Source organism: Sus scrofa, chromosome 12 (genome assembly GCF_054392235.1).
Source record: "Sus scrofa isolate SSC_HxYL_T2T_F1_AM1 chromosome 12, Sscrofa_HxYL_maternal_Yorkshire_Landrace_v2.0, whole genome shotgun sequence".
In the NCBI taxonomy this organism is placed as follows: Eukaryota; Metazoa; Chordata; class Mammalia; order Artiodactyla; family Suidae; genus Sus; species Sus scrofa.
Genome location: NC_139394.1, coordinates 65,021,367 through 65,042,356, shown reverse-complemented (window position 1 = coordinate 65,042,356; position 20,990 = coordinate 65,021,367). Strand labels below are relative to the sequence as shown.

General features: G+C 53.1%; 1 protein-coding gene across 20 annotated transcripts in view; it reads left to right on the top strand.

Moving 5' to 3' along the window:
• Window positions 1-20,990, top strand: part of SPECC1 (sperm antigen with calponin homology and coiled-coil domains 1) — a 237,481-nt gene that overhangs the window by 45,524 nt on the left and 170,967 nt on the right. For 5 of the 20 annotated variants that reach the window (XR_014821952.1, XR_014821951.1, XR_014821953.1 and 2 more), the window contains exon 1: window positions 5,825-6,145. The exons of 13 other annotated variants lie outside the window; for them this stretch is intronic. The gene's annotated coding sequence lies outside the window, so the exon portion shown is untranslated. Of the gene's footprint in view, window positions 1-5,824; window positions 6,146-20,990 lie in introns of those variants that run through there. 2 more of the 20 variants (XM_021066295.2, XM_084986339.1) reach the window with 1 other exon arrangement.

The following is a 20,990-nucleotide window of genomic DNA, read 5'->3' as shown; positions in this document are numbered from 1 at the left end:
AGGAAAAGCCGTCCCGATGGTTCGAGTGACAGCACGTGTGGATTTTACTTGCATTTCTCCCGAGATTAGCGATGTTAACCATTTTTGCATCTCCTCGTTAGCCATTTGTCTGTCTTCTCTGGAGACATGTCTGAGTGCTTGGCCCGTCCTTGCTCTTTTTTCTCCTCTGGCCCCGACCCGCGGCGTGCGGAGAGCCCAAGGCAGGAACCAGATCCCATAGTTGCGGCCTCCCCCTGAGCTGTGGCAGCACTGGATCCTTTAACCCACCATGCCGGGCTGGGGATTGAACCTGCATCCTGGTGCCACAGAGACACCATTGCTGCTGTTGTGCCACAGCGGGAACTCCACTTGGCCTAACTTTAAATTGGATAATACGGGGGTTTTTTGTTTGTTTGTTTATTTATTTTTTACTATGGAGTTGTAGGAGTTATACCCCTTCTCTTATATATACTTTGCAAATACTAAGTCCCACTCTGTAGGTTGCCTTTTCACTTTGTTGATTGCTTCCTTTGCTTCTGGGCAGCTGGGCGGGTTTAATGTTGTCTGGCTTGTTTACGTTGGTTTTTGTTTGTTGTGCTTTTGTTTTAAGATCTGTGACATCGTTAGTTACCGAGACCAATGCCATGAAGCTTTTCACCTATGTTTTTTTTTTCCTAGACGTCTTATGGTTTCAGGTCTTTATACTTAAGTCTTTCGTCAATTCGGAGTTTATTTTGTGTATGGTATGAGTCCGAATGCATTCTTTTGCGTATGGATAGCTAATTTTCCCCACTAGAGAGTCAATGCAACCCCTGTCAAAATCCCAATGGCTTTTTTTAAAAACAGAAATACAAAAAGCAATTGTAATATTCAGGTGGAACTGCAAAAAACATGACTAGCCAAATCAGTTTGAAGAAAATACAAAACTGGAGGCATCACACTTTCTAATTCAAAAATATATTACAAAGCTATAGTAATCAAAACATCATGGCATGAAACCGGCCATACTGACCAATGGAACAGAATAGCAATTCTAGAAATAAATCCACAGCTGTATGGTCAGCTCATCTTCAACAAGGTGCCAAGAATAACTATTTTTAATGTACAGATTTTCCTCTACGTCTTTTCTTCTCTGCCTGTTGTAACCACAGCTTCTACCGTATAACCATCTACCATCATATTTTCCACTAAGTATATTGTCATCATTGTTCCAGATCATCAGCTATTTTACAGGACCACTTGTGAAATTGATATAAATCGCATACCACAGAATTCACCATTTTAAAGTGTATGATACAGTAATTTTTTTGTATATTGACGAAGTTGTATAATAGTCACTACTATCAAATTCCAGAACATTTTTGAAGTTCTCAGGTGGCGAGGTGGGTTGAGGATCTGGAATTGTCACCGCAGCAGCTTGGGTCAATTGATGCCCGGCCAAGAAACATCTGTTTGTGGTGGGAAGGCCAGAAAAAAGTTGCAGAACATTTGCCCAAGGAACCCTGGAGCCATGAGCAGTCACTCCCCCTTCTTAGCCCCCCTTCTTCCCATGGCAACCACTCACTGGCTTTCTGTGTTCATGGATTTGCCTGTTCTGGACATTTCATACGAATGCAATCATGCAGCATGTGGCCTTTTCGATGTGGCTTCATTCACTCACCATAACGTTTTCAGGGGTCATCTATGTTGTAGCCTGTGCCACTGCTTCATTCCTTTTATCCAGTGAATCATATTCCATCATACGGATCTATACATCATGTCTGCCGTACCTCTTGACGAGCATTTGGGTTTTTTCCCTACGTTTTGGCTGTTGTGAAGAGAGCTGCCATGAATATTCATGGACGGATTTTTGCTTGGAAGCCTGTTTTCAGTTTTTTGGGGTATATACCAAGGAGTGGAATTTCTGGGGCATAATGGCAACTCCGTGTTTCCCTTTGGAGGAAATGTCAATTCGTTTTTCATGGCGGCTGTGCCATTTCACATTCTCACAAACAGTGTGTGCAGGTTCCAACTTCTCCATATCCTTGCCAACACTTATTATTGTCTGTCTGTTTGGCTCTGTCCATCCTAGCAGATGTGAAGCAGTATCTCACTGCAGCTTCTTTGATTTGCATTTCCCTGATGCCTCATGGTGAGTATCTTTCATGTGCTCATCAGCCTTTTGTGTATTTTGCATTCTCTTTGAAGAAATGTTTGTTTGGATCTTTCGCCCCTTTTTGTAATTGGGTTATTTGTCTTTTCTATTTGGGTAAGAGACCCTTGTCGCATATATGGTTTGCAAATATCTTCTCCCATTATATGGGTTATCTTTTCAGTTTCTTGATGATGTCCTTTGAAGCACAAATGTTTTTATTTTTTGTGAAGTCCAATTTATCTAGTTTTTCTTTGGTTTCTTGTGTCTTTGGTGTAACAGCTGAGAAAACAATGCTTAATCCCAGGTCTTGAAGTTTTGTATCTATGTTTTCTTCTGAGAGGTTTCTACTTTGAGCTCTCAATTATGAGATAATTTTTGTCTGTGGTGTGAGTGGGGGTCTAACTCTCTCCTCTTGCCTGTGGGTATCCACTTGTCTCAACGCCTTTTGTTGAAAAGACTGTTCTTTCCCCCTTGAATGGCCTTGGCACCCTTGTCAAAAATCAACTGCCCATAAATGTGTGGGTACATTTTTGGACTCTCAGTTCTGTTCTGTTTATCTACGTACGTCTGTCTTTATGCCACTGTCATGTGGTCTGGATGGCTGCTGCTTTGTAGTAAGTTTTGAAATTGGGAAGTGTGAGTCCTCCTGCTTGCTTCTCCTTTCTCAGAAGTGTTTTGACTATTCTGGGTCCCTTGCATTTCCGTATGAGCTGTAGAATTAACCCATCAGTTTCTGTGACAAGAGCAGTTGGAGTTTTCGTGAGGTTTTATTTTGTGTGTGGGGGGTGCTTTTTTAGGGTCGAACCTACCGCATTATGGAGGTTCCCAGGCTAGGGGTGTAATCGGAGCTGCAGCAGTCGCCGGCCTACACCACAGCCACTGCAACGTCAGATTCTTAACCCACTGAGCGAGGCCAGGGATTGAACCTGCATCCTCATGGTTCCTAGTCAGATTCATTCCCTCTGAGCCACAACGGGAACTCCTGCAGATTTTTTTTGATGTTCAAGTAGTCAAATCTGTTGGTGTGTTCTGCCTTTGCATGTGGGCTCCGAGGCCTTTCTTATCTTGTTAAGGTATCTGTTCTTCTCAGTTTTCTTCTGGTTCTCATCAAGCACTTTTTTTCTCCACTTAAATCTTTATTCCATCAAAATGCATTTGGGTACATAGGCCAGGTAGGAATCGCGAGCTCTCTCTCTCTCTCTCTCCTCTCTTTTTCTGCGTTATGACCAGACAGGTTTCCCAACGCCGTCCTCAGAAGCAGTCCATTCTTTGTCCTCGCGTTGGTCACGCCGTCCTCACTGTCGTCCGCGTGCTTGTGTTTGGGCTTTTAGGATCCTCGCTGCTCTTTCTACTCCTGCACCGTTGTCATTTTTTTCCTCTCCTGGTCTGCTTTCATGTCGGGTGGAGTACATCCCCTTTCGTTGTTTTTTTTCAAGCATTTTCTTCTATCGAGGCGAATGAACAGTTTTACCAGATGGACTTTAGCATAATTTTATGAAGCATTTTCTCCACACGTCTAATCCTGTTAGAATTTTTATTGCAACACATTTATAAAAATTGCAACACATTTATAAAAATTGCAACACATTTATAAAAATTATTTTGTGGATGATGAATATCTAATTGGAAAATCATGGTATAATTTTTCCAACCAATCCTTTTTGTCATTTAGTAAAATACTGCAGTTTTTTGAGACAACCACAATTTTCTTACCAGGCTTATTCACAGATATTTTATATATATATTTGTTTAGCATGCAATACTTTAATTATTTTTTTGCATAATTTAATACCTACCTGTTATAGAAAATTTAAAAGATACAATGTGGGGAGTTCTCGTCATGGCACAGCGGAAACGAATCCGACTAGGAACCATGAGGTGGCGGGTTTGATCCCTGGCCTCGATCAGTGGGTTAAGGATCTGGCGTGGCCGTGAGCCGTGGTGTGGGTCACAGAAGCGGCTTGGATCTGGTGCGGCTGTGGCTGTGGTGTAGGCAGGCAGCCGTAGCTCCAATTAGACCCCTAGCCTGGGAACCTCCACATGCCATGGGTGTGGCCCTAAAAAGACAAAAGAAAAAAAAAAGATGCAATGTGAATTTAAAAAATAAATGATTATTCCAGAGATAATCTCGGTGAACATTTGTGTTAGCCTTCTATTAATACCTCTGCCATCTAACGGGGGAAGTAAGACACAATCACATGAAAGGCTTAATCATCCGAGGCACAGGGGGTGACCAGCTTGTACTTTTCTGTCTGTCCAGCATTTTAATTAATCAATTATTTTTTGTCGACGTAGAGTTGATTTACCATGTGGTGTTAACTTCCGCTGCACAGCGAAGTGATTCAGTTATATCCGTATACACACATGCTGAGTGTGGTCCTCTGTGCCCGCTTTCTTTTCAGAGCTAAGTAACATCCCGCGGCAGGGGGGTAGCCCAGGCTGTGTGTCCGTCCACCTCCTCGGCCGTTGTCTTTTTCTCCCCCGCTCCGCCTTTGGGAACTGCTGTTCTCAGAACTAGTGGGGCTGCCCATCAGCCAGGTCCCTGCCCCCCCCCCCCGGGTGGACAGCGGGTCACTCTGGGGTTCTTTTCTGAGGCATCTTTTTCTGAGCTGTTGAATGCCAGACCTCGGATCTTGGAATAGTGCTGGAAGGCTCTCCCGTCCCCTGAGCACCTGTGTCTGAGTGACGAGCACGCGGGAAGGCAGAGCCGGGAGGTGAGGCGACACAGGTTCCTGCTGGCATTTGAAGCTCTGGGTCTGGCTGGCTTAAAGCCAGCCCGAATTCACCCCCAGCCTTGCTACTTGGCACGTTTGCTCGCTGGCTGAAATGGAGTTCCGCCACTTAGAGCCCCGGAGGCACCTGCTGCGTCTGAGCCCCGGGCCGAGTGGTGGAGGACCGTGGGGTGGGGCTCCCTCAGTGAGAGCGGGTCCCAAGCACTGTGCCTCTGGCTTTCTTGAAGACAAAGAGGCAGGGCCACCAAAGGTGGCAGCGATTGCCGGGGCGGCCCAGGGCCATATTATAACCAACCCCTCACAGAGGGCAGCTCTAAGCTGTGTGACCAGAGCTCCTTTGTGCGGGTCTGTGAGGAGAACGGCAGAGTCTGGGGGTGAGCACGAGGCTGCCCTGGACGCAGGGACTCAGCCCCACTGAAACTCTGCAAACCCACAGCAGCTGCCAAGTCAGGGCTCCCTGCCCTGTCCGCCTACCAGGCTGCTTCTCACACGGCTGTGGCTGTATAGTCACCAGCAGCTGACATCCAGCTTGGGGCCGTGGCAAAGGTCCCTGATGACTTGGGTCCTCGGTGAGTGTCTGCAGCACGGGTAGCACAGGTGGCTTGTTTACATTTGCCGCTGTGGCAAGAGATCTCCTCACTAGGGCCTCTGGGCCACCTGTTGTGAGAATGCGCTTTGAATGATGTCTGCATTCAAAATGAGGTTTGAAAATATTTTTCTAGAAGGAAAAGAAATTGCAGCAAATTACTAGCGCCTTGGAGACCATACTTCCCGAGATCCCTGGAGTCTGCTCATAACCACCTGCTTGTCCTCTGACTCCCCGACCCCACCTAGAACATTCTGCCACCTAGAACATTCTACCAGTGGCAAGGGAGAGCCCCTGAGGCTTCAGGGCAGACCCACCTCCCAAGACCAGACTGGGGGTGTGTGTGTGTGTGTGTGTGTGTGTGTGTGTGTGTGTGTGTGTGTGTGTGTGTGTGTGTGTGTCAGTTTGATATCCCCTGGAGCAATCAGCAAGAAACGAGCCAGCCTGCACCTTTAAATCCTGATGTCTCAGCGCGGTTTGAAGGAAGTCCGATCTAGTAGGATGGAAAGAGTTTGCACTTGGTTGGGGGGCGGGGGAGGCCGTCAGGAGCCCTGGAGAGCAGAGCCCGCCTGCTTCCTGAGCGGAGCGTTGCTCAAATGCTCAGTGCCCGGCGCGCCCGGCGTGCGGTTTTCCTCCAAACCCCAGAAGAGCGCGGCGGGCTTGCAGTTTGAGGTCGGCCGCCCTCGAGAAGCCGGAGACGCGGAAGGTTTTGCCGTAAGTACCTGGTCGGCGCCTGACTGAGAAGGGGATGGAGAAGCCCGGGAAGAGGTTCCGCCGCCCTCCCGCAACCCCGGCTGCGCCCGCCGCGCTCCCGCGTCGCGCTGCTGCTCGCGGGCCGGACGAGCTGGGCGCGCGGGTCGGGGGCCGGGCGGGGCCCGGGCTGAGGGCGGGGGGCGCTGACGACGAACCTCAGACGCCTCGACGGCTTGAGAAGATGGTCTTTTCTCGCTGCCTGTCCCTTCTTCCGTCTTGCCAAGTAGGGCTGCTGGACGCCAAGTTCGGGTTAAAGCCCCAAGGGCTTAGGGAAAAAGTCCCCCGCGGGTGGGCGCTAGGGGCGGGCCGCGTGGAGGCCCGGGGTTCCCGGCCCTGCCCGGGGGCGGGGGCTGCGCCTTCTTCCCGGGGCGGGGAGGGGTGCAGAAACCCCGCGTTGGGGGCGCCCGCTGAGCCCGTCCTCGTCCCAGAGCTCTGGGGCGCCCCCCAAGACCCGCTCCCCGGAGCGCGCCCTCCCCCCTCGCAGGGCCCCCCCCAGAAGGTCCCCGCGCTCGGTGTCTGGGCCGCACCTTGTGCTGGGGAGGCCTCTGGGCGGAGTTTCAAAGATAAGACAGAGATAGAGGCTCTTCTAGGAAGTTGCTTGTTAGCTGCTTTCTGTTTAGAAGGTATTTCACCCCACCCCTCTCACCCCCGCGCTGGCCAAGGGCTCAAGCTGCTTGGTCTCCACCGCCGCCAGCAAGAAATGAAGTTTGGGGGTTTGCAGCCCTTTTCCCCACTGAGTCCAGTCTCTTATTAGAATAAAACGTTTAGGAGTTCCCTTGTGGCCCAGTGGGTCAAGGACCCAGCATTGTCACTGCTGTGGCTCAGGTTACTGCTGAGCTGCAGGTTCCATCCCTGGCTCAGGAACGTCCATATGATGTGGGTGGGGCCTAGGTACATAAATAAAACGTTTAGCTCAGGAATGCATGTGGGAAGCCCATCCTTTAACTTGACTGGAGAAATGCGTGCCCCCTCCTCCTGCTCCCCGCCGCCTCCCCCGCATGGGGATGCGGAGCTGGAGACACACAGGAACTCCTTTGACCAAGAATCTGTTCCTGAAGCTCAGCTCCGCCTGCGCCTGTTTCTGTGGGTCGCGACTTGAGGGGCTGTTTCACTTCGCTTAATCTCTCCTTTGTCAAGTGAGTTTACACGCAGATCACAGCGTTGTGTCACCAGGAGACACCCACAGAGGTCCAGGAGGTGCCCATAGTGCAGCTCTGCCGCCCTTTCATTTGGGGAAAACCTCTACGTGGGAAGTATCTTTCCCTCTGTTTGAATTTCATTTTTCAAACACGTTAATATTTTTTAAAAGAATAAAAATAACGTTTTCACGTGCCTACCTTGCAGCAGGCAAGGCGGCGGGATCCCTCCACCCTCCATCCTCGCCTTTGATGCCCACAGCTGCCCTGCAGGACGCCCACGTGCGGGGTCTTCGGGCTTCAGAGGTGGGGAGACCGAGGCCCAGGCAGCTCCTTTAACCCCGCCGAGGTCGGCGGAGGTCTGCCAGACTGGACCCCGGTCCTTCTAAATGCGGAGTAAGTTTAGAATCATAGGAAAGAGTGACTCAACCTCATGCACTAAAACAACTTAAAAGTTTCTCTCTTTCTCTCCTACCTGTACGATCAAATTTTACAGCATACTTTTTATGTTATTAGTTCCACAGTTAGTATTTTTTTAAAGACTATTTATTTCTTTTATTTATTTATTTATTTATTTATTTATTGTCTTTTTTTGCTATTTCTTGGGCCGCTCCCGCGGCATATGGAGGTTCCCAGGCTAGGGGTCGAATCGGAGCTGTAGCCGCCAGTCTACACCAGAGCCACAGCAACGCGGGATCCGAGCCGTGTCTGCGACCTACACCACAGCTCACGGCAACACCAGATCGTCAACCCACTGAGCAAGGGCAGGGACCGAACCCGCAACCTCATGGTTCCTAGTCGGATTCGTTAACCACTGCGCTACGACGGGAACTCCATAATTAGTATTTTTAAAGTTTATTTTATTGAAGCATAGTTGATTTACAATGTTGTGTGAATTTCTGCCGCACAGCAGTGATTCAGTTGTATGCATTTACACAATCTTTGTCATATTCTTTTCCATTCTGATTTATCACAGGACATTGACTATAGTTCCCTGTGCTGTACAGTAGGTCCTTGTTATCTAGTTTCCCAATTTTTTTGGGGGGGTACACCCGCGGCATATGGAGGTTCCCAGGCTAGGGATGGAATTGGAGCCGCAGCTGCCGGCCTACACCACAGCCACAGCCACAGCCACAGCAACGCGGGATCCGAGCCATGTCTGCAACCTACACCACAGCTCAGGGCAACGCCGGATCCTGAATCCACTGAGCGGGGCCAGGGATCGAACCTGCAACCTCATGGTTCCTAGTCACATTCATTTCCGCTGCGCCACGACAGGAACTCCCTGCAATTATTTTCAATGGTGAATAATTGTTCTACTGAGTGATTGTCCTTTGGTTACTTAACTGTTACCTGTTCTTAAAAATGGGGTTGCTTGTGTGTGTGTGTGTGTTTGTTTGCTGCTACAAAGGACACTTCAGTAACTCCCTTGTCCATATAATTTCCCTCTTGTTTTGGGATTATCTGTAGAACAGATTCTCAGAAGTGGGATTACTAGTCAAGGGGCATGAAAGAAATTTAACAGTGCTTTGTATATGTTGCGAGATTGCTTCTGTACCAACACTGTGTGTGAGATGCCAGTTTAATTTTATCCATTTCGGTGACAGTACCATGGGGAAAAAAAAAGGGTGGGAAAAGGCAAAACAGAATCACTTGTTTGTAATTTTGCATTTCTTTTAATAGAGTCAGAATGAACAGTTTTTCATACATTTGTTTACAAGTTGTGCCTTCTCTTCCTTTGCTCACTTATCAGAATCTTAACACCTTTTTAATTTTCTTGATAATTCACAAATGTTTTTAAGAGATAATGGTTTCATCAATTATTTTCCTAAGACTATGATTTACTTTTTTAAGAAGTTTTTTAAAAAAACATACAGCCAAAAAACAAAACAAAACAAAACAAAACAAAAAACCCCCAAAAAACCAAAAAGGGAGTTGCCATCGTGGCTCAGTGGTTCATGAATCCAGCTAGGAGCCATGAGGTTGCAGGTTCGATCCCTGCCCTTGCTCAGTGGGTTAAGGATCCAGCATTGCCGTGAGCTGTGGTGTAGGTTGCAGACTCGGCTCGGATCCCGCGTTGCTGTGGCTGTGGTGTAGGCCGGTGGCTACAGCTCCGATTAGACCCCTAGCCTGGGAACCTCCATATGCCTCTGGTGCGGCCCTAGGAAAGACAAAAAGACAAAACAAACAAAAAAACATACAGCCGGAGTTCCCATTGTGGCTCAGCAGTAATGAACTCAGCTAGTATCCACGAGGACTCAGGTTTGATCCCCAGCCTCGCTCAGTGGGTTAAGGATCTGGCGTTGCCATGAGCTGTGGTGTAGGTCACAGACATGGCTCAGATGTGGTGTGGCAGTGGCTGTGGTGGAGGCCGGCAGCTACAGTTCTGATTTGACCCCTACACCGAGAACTTCCATATGCTGCGGGTACGGCCCTAAAAAGCAAAAACAAAACAGAACAACAACAGCAAAAACAAAGGCCATACAGCCATTTAACGCTTTACGCAGTCAGCTCTTTCCATTTTTGACTGTGTCTTCTTACTTTGGAGATCCAAGGTATCTTCTCTTACAGGATTTATTTCCTTTTAGTTTTTACTTCGGTGCATGACGTGTAAGGTAGACTTAAACTGGCCTAAAAAAATATTTGGAGTTCCCTGGTGGCTCAGTGGGGAAAGGGTCTGGCACTTTTGCTGCTGTGGCTCAGGTCTCAGCTGTGGCACGGGTTTGATCCCTGGCCCTGGAACCTCTGCATGCCACAGGGATGGCTAAAAAAAATAATGCTAGTCAGTTTTCCGGTATCACTTTGGAAGGAAAGGTATTAGGTTTAGCTTTTCAGCAGGAGAAATGACTCAACTGTCAGTGAATTCAGGGGAGATGCCCCAAGAAAGAGACGAGAGAAAGGAGGGGAGATGGGGAGCATTTGCTTATGTTGTACAGTCACAGAGGGAGGTGAGCCACGAACCTGGGACCGTCATGGAGACGGAAGGTCCCCGGGGCAGCCCGAGCCACCCCTGGGGCTGCAGTGCCGCCGCCTCATCACGGGAAGGGCTGGGGCAGGCTGGCTGGTGGTCCCCTGGGGGAGCCTCAGAGTAGCTGGGGAGGGTTGGGCTGTAGATAAAAGTCTTTTCCGAGCCTGGGGGCTTGAGCCCGCCCTGGTACCCACTGCCCCTGGGGCCTGTCTCGGCGTCACCTATGAGGTCTGAACGGAAGCGTTCCCGGGGCCCTGGCGCGCCCCCTGCGGGCTGGGCGCCTCCTGTGGCGAGGGCTAATGGCTCTGGGCTGCGGAGCCCTGGGCATCCCCTGGTGGTCCCCAGGGAGGAGCGGCTGCTCCCGTGCCGGGTCCTCCTCGTGCCTCTGTGCTGCAGCTGGAGGTCCTCAGGCTTGGGGTCTGGGCTCCCGCCTCCGCCCAGCACACCTTTCCCTGCCCCCTCCTGCCACTGGGCTCCCCCTGCCCCCGTCACCCGTCGCCAGGGCGGCGGCTCAGGCTTCCCTCCCTGACTCAGTGCTGGTGGCGCCTCTCCTGGGAATGAACTCCTACAGCACTGCCCGACACCCCTGCTTTTCCTGGGACCAGCTGGCAGTGCCCTGACCCAGACCAGGAGCCCGTGAGCGGGGCTCCTCTCCCCGCAGGGTGCTCCCCCACCCCCAGCTGCCTCGTGGGTGCGCCAGCGAGTCCGGGTTCAGGGCCCACTTTTCTCTGCCCAGTGTCTTCACCTGAAAGGGGTGCGGGCAGGTGGGTTTCCAGCAGCAGTGTGTGAGTGTGTGAGTGTGTGGGTGTGAGTGCGTGAGTGAGCGCGTGAGTGTGAGTGCGTGAGTGAGTGTGTGTGTGTGTGTGTGGTGGGCCGGTCTGTGGTTTGGAAAGTCTGCTGTGCTGGCAGTGTGGTGGCCGGCGGTGGCCGTGGCCCTGGCTCTGGGCAGGGAACTAGCGATGCTGTGCGGCCCCGAGAATCAAGAGCAGAGGAAGATCCAGAGCGACTTGGAATCTCAGGGCAGGACCTGCGGCTGGCGGGTGTGGGCTGGAGGGAGACGTCGGGCTGCTGTTCTGTCATCAGGGCCCGGGTTCTGGGCCTCCGCAGATGCCCCCGTTTCGAACGTGTGATTTGATGACTTTTGTGATAAACGCGTCCTCGCACAGAACCACCGCTGCAGCCGGGGTGTGAGCCGTTCCTTCACCCCAAAGCTCCCTTCGTGTCCCTTTGCAGACGGCCCTGTGCCCGGCGCCACCCCAACCCCTGAACCCAGGCAGAGCCTCCTCCGCTTCCTGTCGCTCTCCTTCTTGGTGTGTGTTTTCGGTGTAATTCTCTTTGGTCTTGGCGTGTGCTTGGTCGGCAGTGTTGTGTCAGGCCCGGGCGTTGAGCCGTCATTCAGTGGTGCACGTACACACACCCGTTCTTCTTCAGGCCCTTTCCCGGGTCGGTCGTTCCAGAGCACTGAGCAGAGTCCCTGCGCCCGACAGCGGGCCTTGCTGATTGTGTTGTAGAAAGTGGTCTGTCGTTCCTCATTCTGCCTCCTCCAGAATTTCTTATCCGTGGCCCACGCGCTGTGTAGTACTTTGTGTCTGATCTTCTTCACTCAGGGTGAAGACCCTTTTCAGGTTCTCCCGTGTTTCGCTGTGTGTTAGGGGTTTCTTTCTCTTTATTGCCGGGTGTGGATGTGTTAGAATTCATGATCCAGTCACATGTGCGTATGTGTGTGTGCATGTTGTGTATGTGTGTATCTGCATGTCTGTGTGTGAACGTGTGTATGGTGTGTGTATGTGTATGTCTGTATATGTGTGTATACATGTGTACGTGTGTATGTATGTGTGTGAATGTGTGTATCTGTGTATCTGGTGTGTGTGTGTACTTTGTATGTGTATGTATGTGTATATGTGTATGTGTGTGTGCATGTTGTGTATGTGTGTATCTGCATGTCTGTGTGTGAACGAGTGTATGGTGTATGTGTATGTCTGTATATGTGTGTATACATGTGTACGAGTGTGTATGTATGTATGTGAATGTGTGTATCTGTGTATCTGGTGTGTATGTGTGTGTACTTTGTGTATGTATGTGTATATGTGTACGTGTGTGTGTATGTGTGTGTGAATGTGTGTATCTGTGTATATGGTGTATTTGTGTGTGTGTATGCGTGTATATATGTATACACATGTATGTGCGAGCCTGTGTGCCCGCACGTGTGTGTGTGTGTGTGTGTGTGTGTGTGTGTGCATCTTCTAGACAGACTCTCAGAGCTGCCTTTTTACCAGCCCCTGAGAATGAGTCTGCAGGGGGTGCTGTTTAGGGGGGCAGGTCCCAAGCTTGGCTGTTCAGAGCCACCCTGGGAGTTTATTAAACAGTTGGAAGCAGGAGGACTCACCCTTGACCCACTGAAGTGGGGCCCCGGGGGTGAACCCCAGGCCCCCGAGGTCTTAATCAGTCTTGCGGGTCATTCTGCCCGGCCAGGTTGGGAAGTGCGGCTCGGGGTGCAGTAGCCGTGCGGCGACACCTCCCCGGGCCTCTTTGCTTATCGCCAAGAGACCATCTCGGCTGAACTCCTCCGCGATGCGGGTCCTTCTGGGCGCGGACCACACCAGTGTACCTGCCACGGGTCCTTTGTGAGCTCTTGCCACGTGTCAGGCGTCGGTCAAGAAGCTGTGTGTGTGCAAAAGTGAGTCAGGCTTGCCCCAGACCATTTGCTGCGGAGCCGTGAGGACGCCCACGACCCCGGCACACAAGCAGAAGGTGCGGGACGTGGAGGCGCCTCCAGAGACCTCCAGGTGTTCATGGGTGTGAGGAGCTGGTGGTCAGATGAGGCTGCAGGGGGAAGTCACACGGGCTCAGGGGCGATTTGTGCAGGGGGCCGAGACGGTGGGAAAGGCGGCTCAAGCAAGCAGGGAGGGGCGGCGGTGCTGCTGGGGGCTGGGACGCCCAGCCTGGGACGGGGGAGAGGACGTGAGTCGGGAAGGAAGGTGGGCTCCGACCGAGAAGGCGAGAGGGTGTCCTTTCAGCCCACGCGAGCTTGGCCCACGCGTGTCCACAACCCCCAGCCCCTGGCTCTCCTGTGCAGTCAGCCCCTGCGGCCCGTTTCCCAGCAGCACATCCACACACCGCCACGCGGCGCGGGTTCCCGCACGGCCCACCTGGACACGGGGTAGGCCTCGTCCCGCAAGACGGGCGGCGCTTCAGACGCGGATCCCAAGTCCAGGCCGACCCCTGGGCTTCTGACCCACCACCGCAGCTCAGAGGTTGCAGGAGCCCCTCCTTGGATTCGATTAATTCGCTGCTCAGAGCAACATTTTCCTACACGTTGCGGGCTCGGTATAAAGGGCCTTATTATAAAGACACGTGCGGAAGGGGCACAGAGGGTGGGGTCCGCAGGGATTTTCGGGGAGCTGAGCCCGCAGGCCCCGCCCCTTCCCTGAGGCTGGTGGGAGGGGCCTGTCTGACGGCCGCCCCGCCCCCGGAGCCACCTGCGAAGGCCCTCCAGCCCCTCCTCAGGCTCTCAGGCGCTGAAACAAACCTGTCCCTGAGGGTTGCTTTCCCAGGACAGGGTGTAAATGCAAACCCAGAGGAGGAAGAAGCCTTTCGAGTCTGACTCCTTTCACTTAGCACAATGCGTTTAAAACTCAGCCGCTTTTTTGCGTGTTGCCCGAGCCCTTCCTTTTTCCTGCGCGACTCAGTGAGTGGACACACCACTTTAACCCCCGACCTGGAGACACGTCGGCTGTTTCCAGTTTTTGCTGTTCTGCGCTGTCGATGAAAACATTAATCAATAGTCACTCTAAGAAATGGCAATTTTATTCGCGCCAACGTCAGGATTATAAGGTGGGAGCTGGCCTCTCAGGTGGCTCTGAAAACTGTTCCCGAGAGATAAGCGGATGCGGTACATATGTGATTTTGGCAAACGGGGTGCTTTTTTTATTTTTAAAGCACTTTTCTAAATATGGGAAGATGCAAGAATCCGGGTTCATAAAAAAAAATCCCTCCTGCGAATATCTAACTGTCTGAGGGCTGCTTCTGCTGGTTTTCCCAGAGCACAGGTGTCTCATCCTGGTCTTTGCCCCGGATTCCCTCCCGGGTACCTTGTGGGTCGGCGACTGCACTGGCCGATGACCGGGTTCGTGCAGAGCTGGACGCTGAGCAACGTTCATCATGTTGCAGTCGTCTCGCCTTACGTCTTTTTTTTTTTTTTTTTTGTCTTTTCGCCTTTTCTTGGGCCACTCCCACAGCTTATGGAGGTTCCCAGGCTAGGGGTCTAATCAGAGCTGTAGCCGCCAACCTACGCCAGGGCCACAGCAGCGCAGGATCCGAGCCGTGTCTGCAACTTACACCACAGCTCACGGCAATGCCGGATCCTTAACCCACGGAGCGAGGCCAGGGATCGAACCCGCAACCTCATGGTTCCTAGTCAGATTTGTTAACCACTGAGCCACAACAGGAACTCCTCACCTTCTGTCTTAATTCCCACTGAGGTTGGGACAGTCTTTAGTGACGCCTTTGTCCCAGGGCCTGGGAGTGATGGTTCCTGGGTCAGGCGAGGATTTCGGTGATAGGCCACTCCGGGTGCTGTAACGGGACCGGGCCCTGTTCGCAGTGGCCCAGAGCCTGGGGCCGCCTGTCCTGCTAGCCCGGCAGGGTCCTTCCTGTGGCTTCTTCCCACACCTAGTTACACTCTTTCGATCACTGGTCTCAAACCATGTATTGGGTCCGTCGTTCCCAGCTGCCTCATCATTCATTTCGTCTGGGGCTCAGTCTCGCGGTTAGGGACATAAGGAGCAATGAGGTTATAAAATGGGCAGAAGGCAAGCAGCGTCGCTGGTGATGTCATCAAGTTATGAGTACGTTTTAAGCGAAGAACTCCCACGCGGTGCAGCCCCGTATCTCCCCGGGTTGACAGAACAGCCTGTTTTACCCCGGTCGTTACCTTCACGGGAAAGAATATACCGGGATCGAACATCACGTCCAGCAAAGACGTCTGCCCGTCTAAGGCGAGCAGCGGGACATCGTGCCCTCTTTGAGGACTGAGAAAGGAATCTCGTCTTCTGAGGCGTCACAGGCCTGTTGCCAGGAGAAAAATTGATTTTTGTGTCTGAATGGACGTTTCTGCCCTCGGGGAGGTCAGGTCAACACAAAATGCATATTTGCAATGCACACTAGTGGGGTGGGGGGCAAAGGGCATAGCAAAAGCGTGTGTTTGAAGGTTTCCTGTCTTGCCCTAAAATAAGAGTTTTATTTCATCAGCACCCAGTCTGTGAATCAGGCTCCCGTCAGGCACAGGTTTTCTTCTCTCTTGGGTAACGATGAAGGCGTGGGGTCACTGGATTGTATTGTACGATAGGTGCATGTTTAATTTTATAATGTTACAAACAAGAGGTCCAAAATGGAGTCACTTATGCTAAGCCCCACGCCACCAAAACAAGACTGAATTAGACTCTGAGGTCTCCCAGAAATGGAATCTGAAGCCAGGCAGTCTGGAATCTTCTGCTGAGTACTAGCTCAGTTATCTGCCAGGCAGACCCCTGCTTCTCCTAAAGGGAGGTGACCCTGCCTGACATAGCCAACCTGCTCTTTTGCCAACTACAACTTCCAGTTCCTGCTCTCTTCTGCCTGCAAAACTCTTTCATTTCTGCACAGCAACTCAGAGGCCCTCTCTCTCTGCTGGATGGGATGCCCCTTGATTTATGAATCATCGAAGAAAGCCAATACGATCTTTCAAATTTACTCCATTGAATTTTTTTTTTTTTTTTTCGCTTTTAAGGGCCCCACCTGTGGGAGGTTCCCAGGCTAGGGGTCTAATCGGAGCTACAGCTGCCAGTCTACACCACAGCCACGGCAACTCCATATCCTTCACCCACCGAGCAAGGCCAGGGATCGAACCCTCATCCTCATGGATCCTAGTCGGATTTGTTTCCGCTGTGCCCTGATGGGAACTCCTGAATTTTGTGTTTTTAACAGTGAGAAATGACTACACTGATTTGCAAAGCAGCTGCACCATTTGCAGTGTCACCAGCAGCGAATGAGCGTTCCAGCTGCTCCATATCTTCGCCAGCGCTTGTTTTTATTGTTTAAAATTCCAAGTGGTTCTAACAGATGTGTGGTAGTAGCCCCTTGGGGGTTCCGTTTGGATTTGCTTGTAACGACCAGTCACGTGAAGCATCTTCTCCTGCGGTTATTTGCCGTCTGACTGTCCTCTTCCGTGAACTGTTTAAATCTTTGACCCTCTGGTTCTATTGGTTTGTACGTTTTGTCACTTGGAGTTTTGTTGAGTTTCTTTCTGAATTTAGAGACCAAGTCCTTTGTCAGCTTTGTGTTTTGCAGCTGCCTTCCTTCCAGCGGATGGCTTGTCCTTTCGTTTTCTTGACAATGTCTCCAGAAGGATAGGAGGTTTGTTTTGGTTTGTTTGGGGTTTTTGGCGGCACCAGAGGCATATGGAAGTTGCTGGATCAGGGACTGAATCTGAGCCACAGTTGTGGCAACGCTGGACCCTTTCACGCGCTCTGCCACAGTGGGAACTCCAAGAGCACAAGTTTTGAACTTCGGTGAGGTCCAAATTAACAGTTTAATATTTTTTTTTTTTTAATTTATGGATTATGCTTTTGGTATTGATTCTAAGAAATATTCGGCTAACTCAAGGTCACAGAAATTTCCTTCTGGGAGCTTTCTTGTTTTCTGAAGCTTTTGGTCTGTCTGTAACGACAGAGGTTACGAGGCTCTGGACCCCGAGAGGAAGGAGGCTGTCCTTTGCTCCGGGGGCCTCTGGGCGGGGAGGTGGGGCTGGGAGATGGGTTACCAGGGTGTTACTCTGGTCAGGGTGCTGGGGACCCCTCCTGGTGGGGGGCAGAAGGACAGGACCAAGGGTTAGGCTCCAGGTGTGGGATGGGAATGGGCAACCCTTGTCCTGGCAGTGGGGTGGCCACAGGGAGGCTGGTGACAGAGCAGCTGCCCATTCACCAGGCTGGGCTGTGAGTGTGGGTGCCTGGCAGGCGTGGGCACAGCGTGCAGTTGGCTTCACCCCAGAACAAAGAGAAGGTGGGGCTGCTGGGGGACACGGCTCATGCCGTGTTCCCTGAGGCACAGGGGATAGTCATTCTTCGCTGAAAACCAGTCTGCCTTGTCTGTGTCACAAGGAGCCCATCCTTAGGGGGCAGCCACCCTGGGGACCGAGCACAGAGCTGCTGCCAGCCTGCTGTTCCCAGTAGATCTGCTCCCGAGCCTGGGGGTGGGTCGTGCCGGGAGCAGCCTGTGCATTCATTATTCGCAGCTATTGTATGTATTTAACACCGGCTGGCCGCCTTGAGTGCTGGGGGCAGATAGGGTGTGTTCCAGGCGCTGAATAAATTAACCCTGCCAGGCACAGCAGGTGCTGTCGTTAGCCAGAGGGCACGACAGGAAAATAGCTGAAGCCTGTGGGTTAGAAAAGAATATTTCAGGAATGCGAAAACAAAAAAGAAATCAGTACATTCAGTGATTGAACTTAATCCGGTGACAAGAGGAAACGCAGCCCTGTGAGGGCCTGGACTGGCCTGCTACCCAGAAAGGGTGTCTGTCACGCTCTGGGGACACCAGGGTGACAGCGTGGGTGCGAGTCGGGTCCCTGCGCCCTCTGGGCCTGTGGAGGCTCCTCTCGGGGTCTGTCTGCTCCTTTCTTCCTGGGGTCCAGGAGCCAGGACAACTGCCAACCCTGAAGGCAGGCTCGCTGCCCCGTGGCCCCGAGCTCCAGGCCTCACCGCCCACCGTCCTGCAGCCCAGCCCTGTGGCCCCAGGCCTGCCGAGAGCCAGGCGCAGAGAGGACAGATGCAGGTTCCTGAGGCAAGAGCCCTTCCAGTTTGTCCTGATGCAGGTCCTGCCTCCCTTGCTGGTCCCCTGGGATCCTCCGTTCCTCCGACAGACAGACAGACTGCCAGGCCCCCCCCCAGCCCGCCTCCCCACACGCCGGGACCACAGCACACAGCTGTGGGGCCCAGCTGACATCTGCTCTCTGAACCCTTTAGCTCCTGTGTGTCAGGGCTGCCTTTTCAAAATGATGTCATCCATGTGGACACCTCACAGCTGCCCTGTGGGGTCCTCTGTGAGCCCGTCGGGGACACAGGCCTCTGAAGGGGAGGAGGCGGCCGACTCTGAGGGAGGAGCAAGAGGCCACTGTCTGGCTCTCCTCCCTGTACAAGCTCTCAATTTGTCAAGCTCAGAACTTGCACTGGTTGTCAACCTGGTTTTTTCCACTACCGCACACACACACACACACACACATGCACACACGCACACAGGCATGCACACAGATACACACAGACACCCACACACAGACACCCCCCCACACACACATACACAGCCACACAGAAATACACACAGACACCACACACACACACACACACAGACCTGCACACATACACCCATGCACACAGATACGCAACACACACACACACCCCCGTCAGCAACTGGCCGCAGCGTGGGCTGTGTCAGGAGGCCGCCCTCGGGCCGGCGGGAGCGGCGGGGTGAGCCCGTTGTCTTTCTTTCGTCTTTTCGGGGAAGAGAAGCTAGGTCGTGGCGACGGACGGCCTTGGAGGAGTCCTGGCCGTAACTCAGAGCCTGGTCCTGCCCCGTGGGACTGTGCTGGTGCCCACGCGCTCACGCCTGTCCCGCCCCGCATCGGGTGGGCAGCACTGGGAGCTCCCAGTGCATTTGAATTGTTGAGCTGCCTTCCCGGGAGGGGCTGTGGGAGGTGAGCCTCGTGGCTGCCCTGGTGCCCCATTTGCAGGGTGGGGGGCACGGCGTGGGAGCTGCCCTCTGAGTGGGCAGAGAGGGCCAGCTTCTTCCTGGCTTGTGTTTTTCTTTGTCCAGAGGCCCGTGTGGTTCAGTACAGTGAGCCCAGGAGCGGGGTGTGGGGACAGGTGCCACCTCCCCACCTGTGACAGGGGCTCCGCCACAGAGGGTCCCTGTGTACACTGGTGCCCAGCAGTGCTGGGGGAGGGGACTTGTCCCTTGCCCTCCCCCCCCTCCAGTCTGGAGGGCAAGTGCATTGAAGTGAGTTGGCGGAGGGCACAGGGCTTTTGCCGGGTGTGGGGGTGTGCCCTGCCCTGACGCATTGTTTCTAGAGGAAGTAGAACAGAATGAGCCAGACGTGGCCGCCTCTTCCCTTGGACGCTGGGCCAGTGACATCACAGGGCTTTGCCCCTTGTCCCCCCGCCTGAGGGGCCTAGTTAGGAGCAGAGACACAGAGAAGGCTGCATCTAAGTTCCTTAGACCTGATGTTTTCAATTAGTGGGTCCACAAATCTGTGGTTGCCACTGGCCACCCCTGAACGAAGCATTGAGCATAAATTCACATATGACGAGGTTTCCGTTAAGATGTGGCTGAAATCGGCTCACATAAAAGTGTAAAATATCCTTCGCTGTGCCCGTGAAACTGGAACATAGGGCACGTGTTTTAAAAGCTGCCCTAAAAATAAAAAAAATGAAGTGAACACGTCGTCCTTCAGGAAGGTCAGGAGTGGAGACGGGTCGGTAGATGAGTTTAGAGATTGGGCGTTAAACAATCCTCGGAAGCGTTTCTCAAGCCCTCATAAGGTAAACTGCGATTATTTTCTCTGCGGCTGGGGCTGCAGCATCCGCGTGAGCGCAGTTTAAGGGAACGATGCTGGGAGGCCCCGCTCAGTGTCTGCGGGCTTCTCAGCCTGCGAGCAGGTTGGGGACTGGTTGAGCTGGGGGCTGCTTAGAGGCGTTTCGAGGCCTGCAGGTGGGGGCTCGGCCGGCGCCTGCTGGGGGCGCCGTGGGACCCCAGGCTGGGCGTGGGTGTGGGGCCAGCGAGGGGCAGGCTGGGAGACCCGTGCATGTCTCGGGGAGAGGCGGGCTCGAACCCTGGATGAGCCGAGGCTTGAGGAGCCCCTGCTCTGTGCTCAGCGCTGGAACCTGGGAGGGAGCAGAGGGGAGTGGCCCCCGGGGCGTGCGGGGCTGGGAGGGCAAGATGGCCTGGGACCGATGGCCCGCGGTGGCCAAGGACTGGCTCTGACGGCCGGACGGGGCGGCGGCCCGGGGATGGCCAGGCCGGCGCGGTCCTGAGTGTCCGTTTGTCTCTCCTCAGTGCCGCAGCCTGTGGCCGCTGCATCAGTGCTTCTCCCCCGCCCCGGGAGCCCGGGAGCAGCGCCTGCAGGGACGGGGACAGAGAGGTCTCGGGCCTCTCCCGGCTGCTCCCACCGAGTGCCCGTGGGCTGGCTGCGCTTCTCTTCGAGGCCTCCGCTTCCGGTCCCGGTCCAGCTCCGGGACCCGCAGGCCCAGGCCGGGATGATAACGGCCACGCGGGGTCCTGCCCCTTCCTGTGCGGCTCCTCCAGACCCGCCCACACCCTTTGAACCCGTCCCTTCCGAGGGCCCCCCCTGCTCCCAGCCGATGGCCCAGACACAGGCGCCCTGTGACTGGATGTTATGACTCAAGATGCTTCTGCCCAAAGAGAGGCGACGGTCTTGGTTCCCTTCCACGCTGTACTCGCTGTGATCACATTTTTAAAAAGTGCAGTAAAATACACATAATATAAAACGTACCGTTCTCACTGTGTGTGTGTGTGTGTGTGTGTGTGTGTGTGTGTGTGTGTCGTTCGGTGGCGTTCAGCACATTCACCCTGTTGCCCAACCACCCGCATCACCCGCCGGGCGCAGGACTGTTTCCACCTTACAGAACCGAAAGTCTGCCCCCGATTCAGCAGT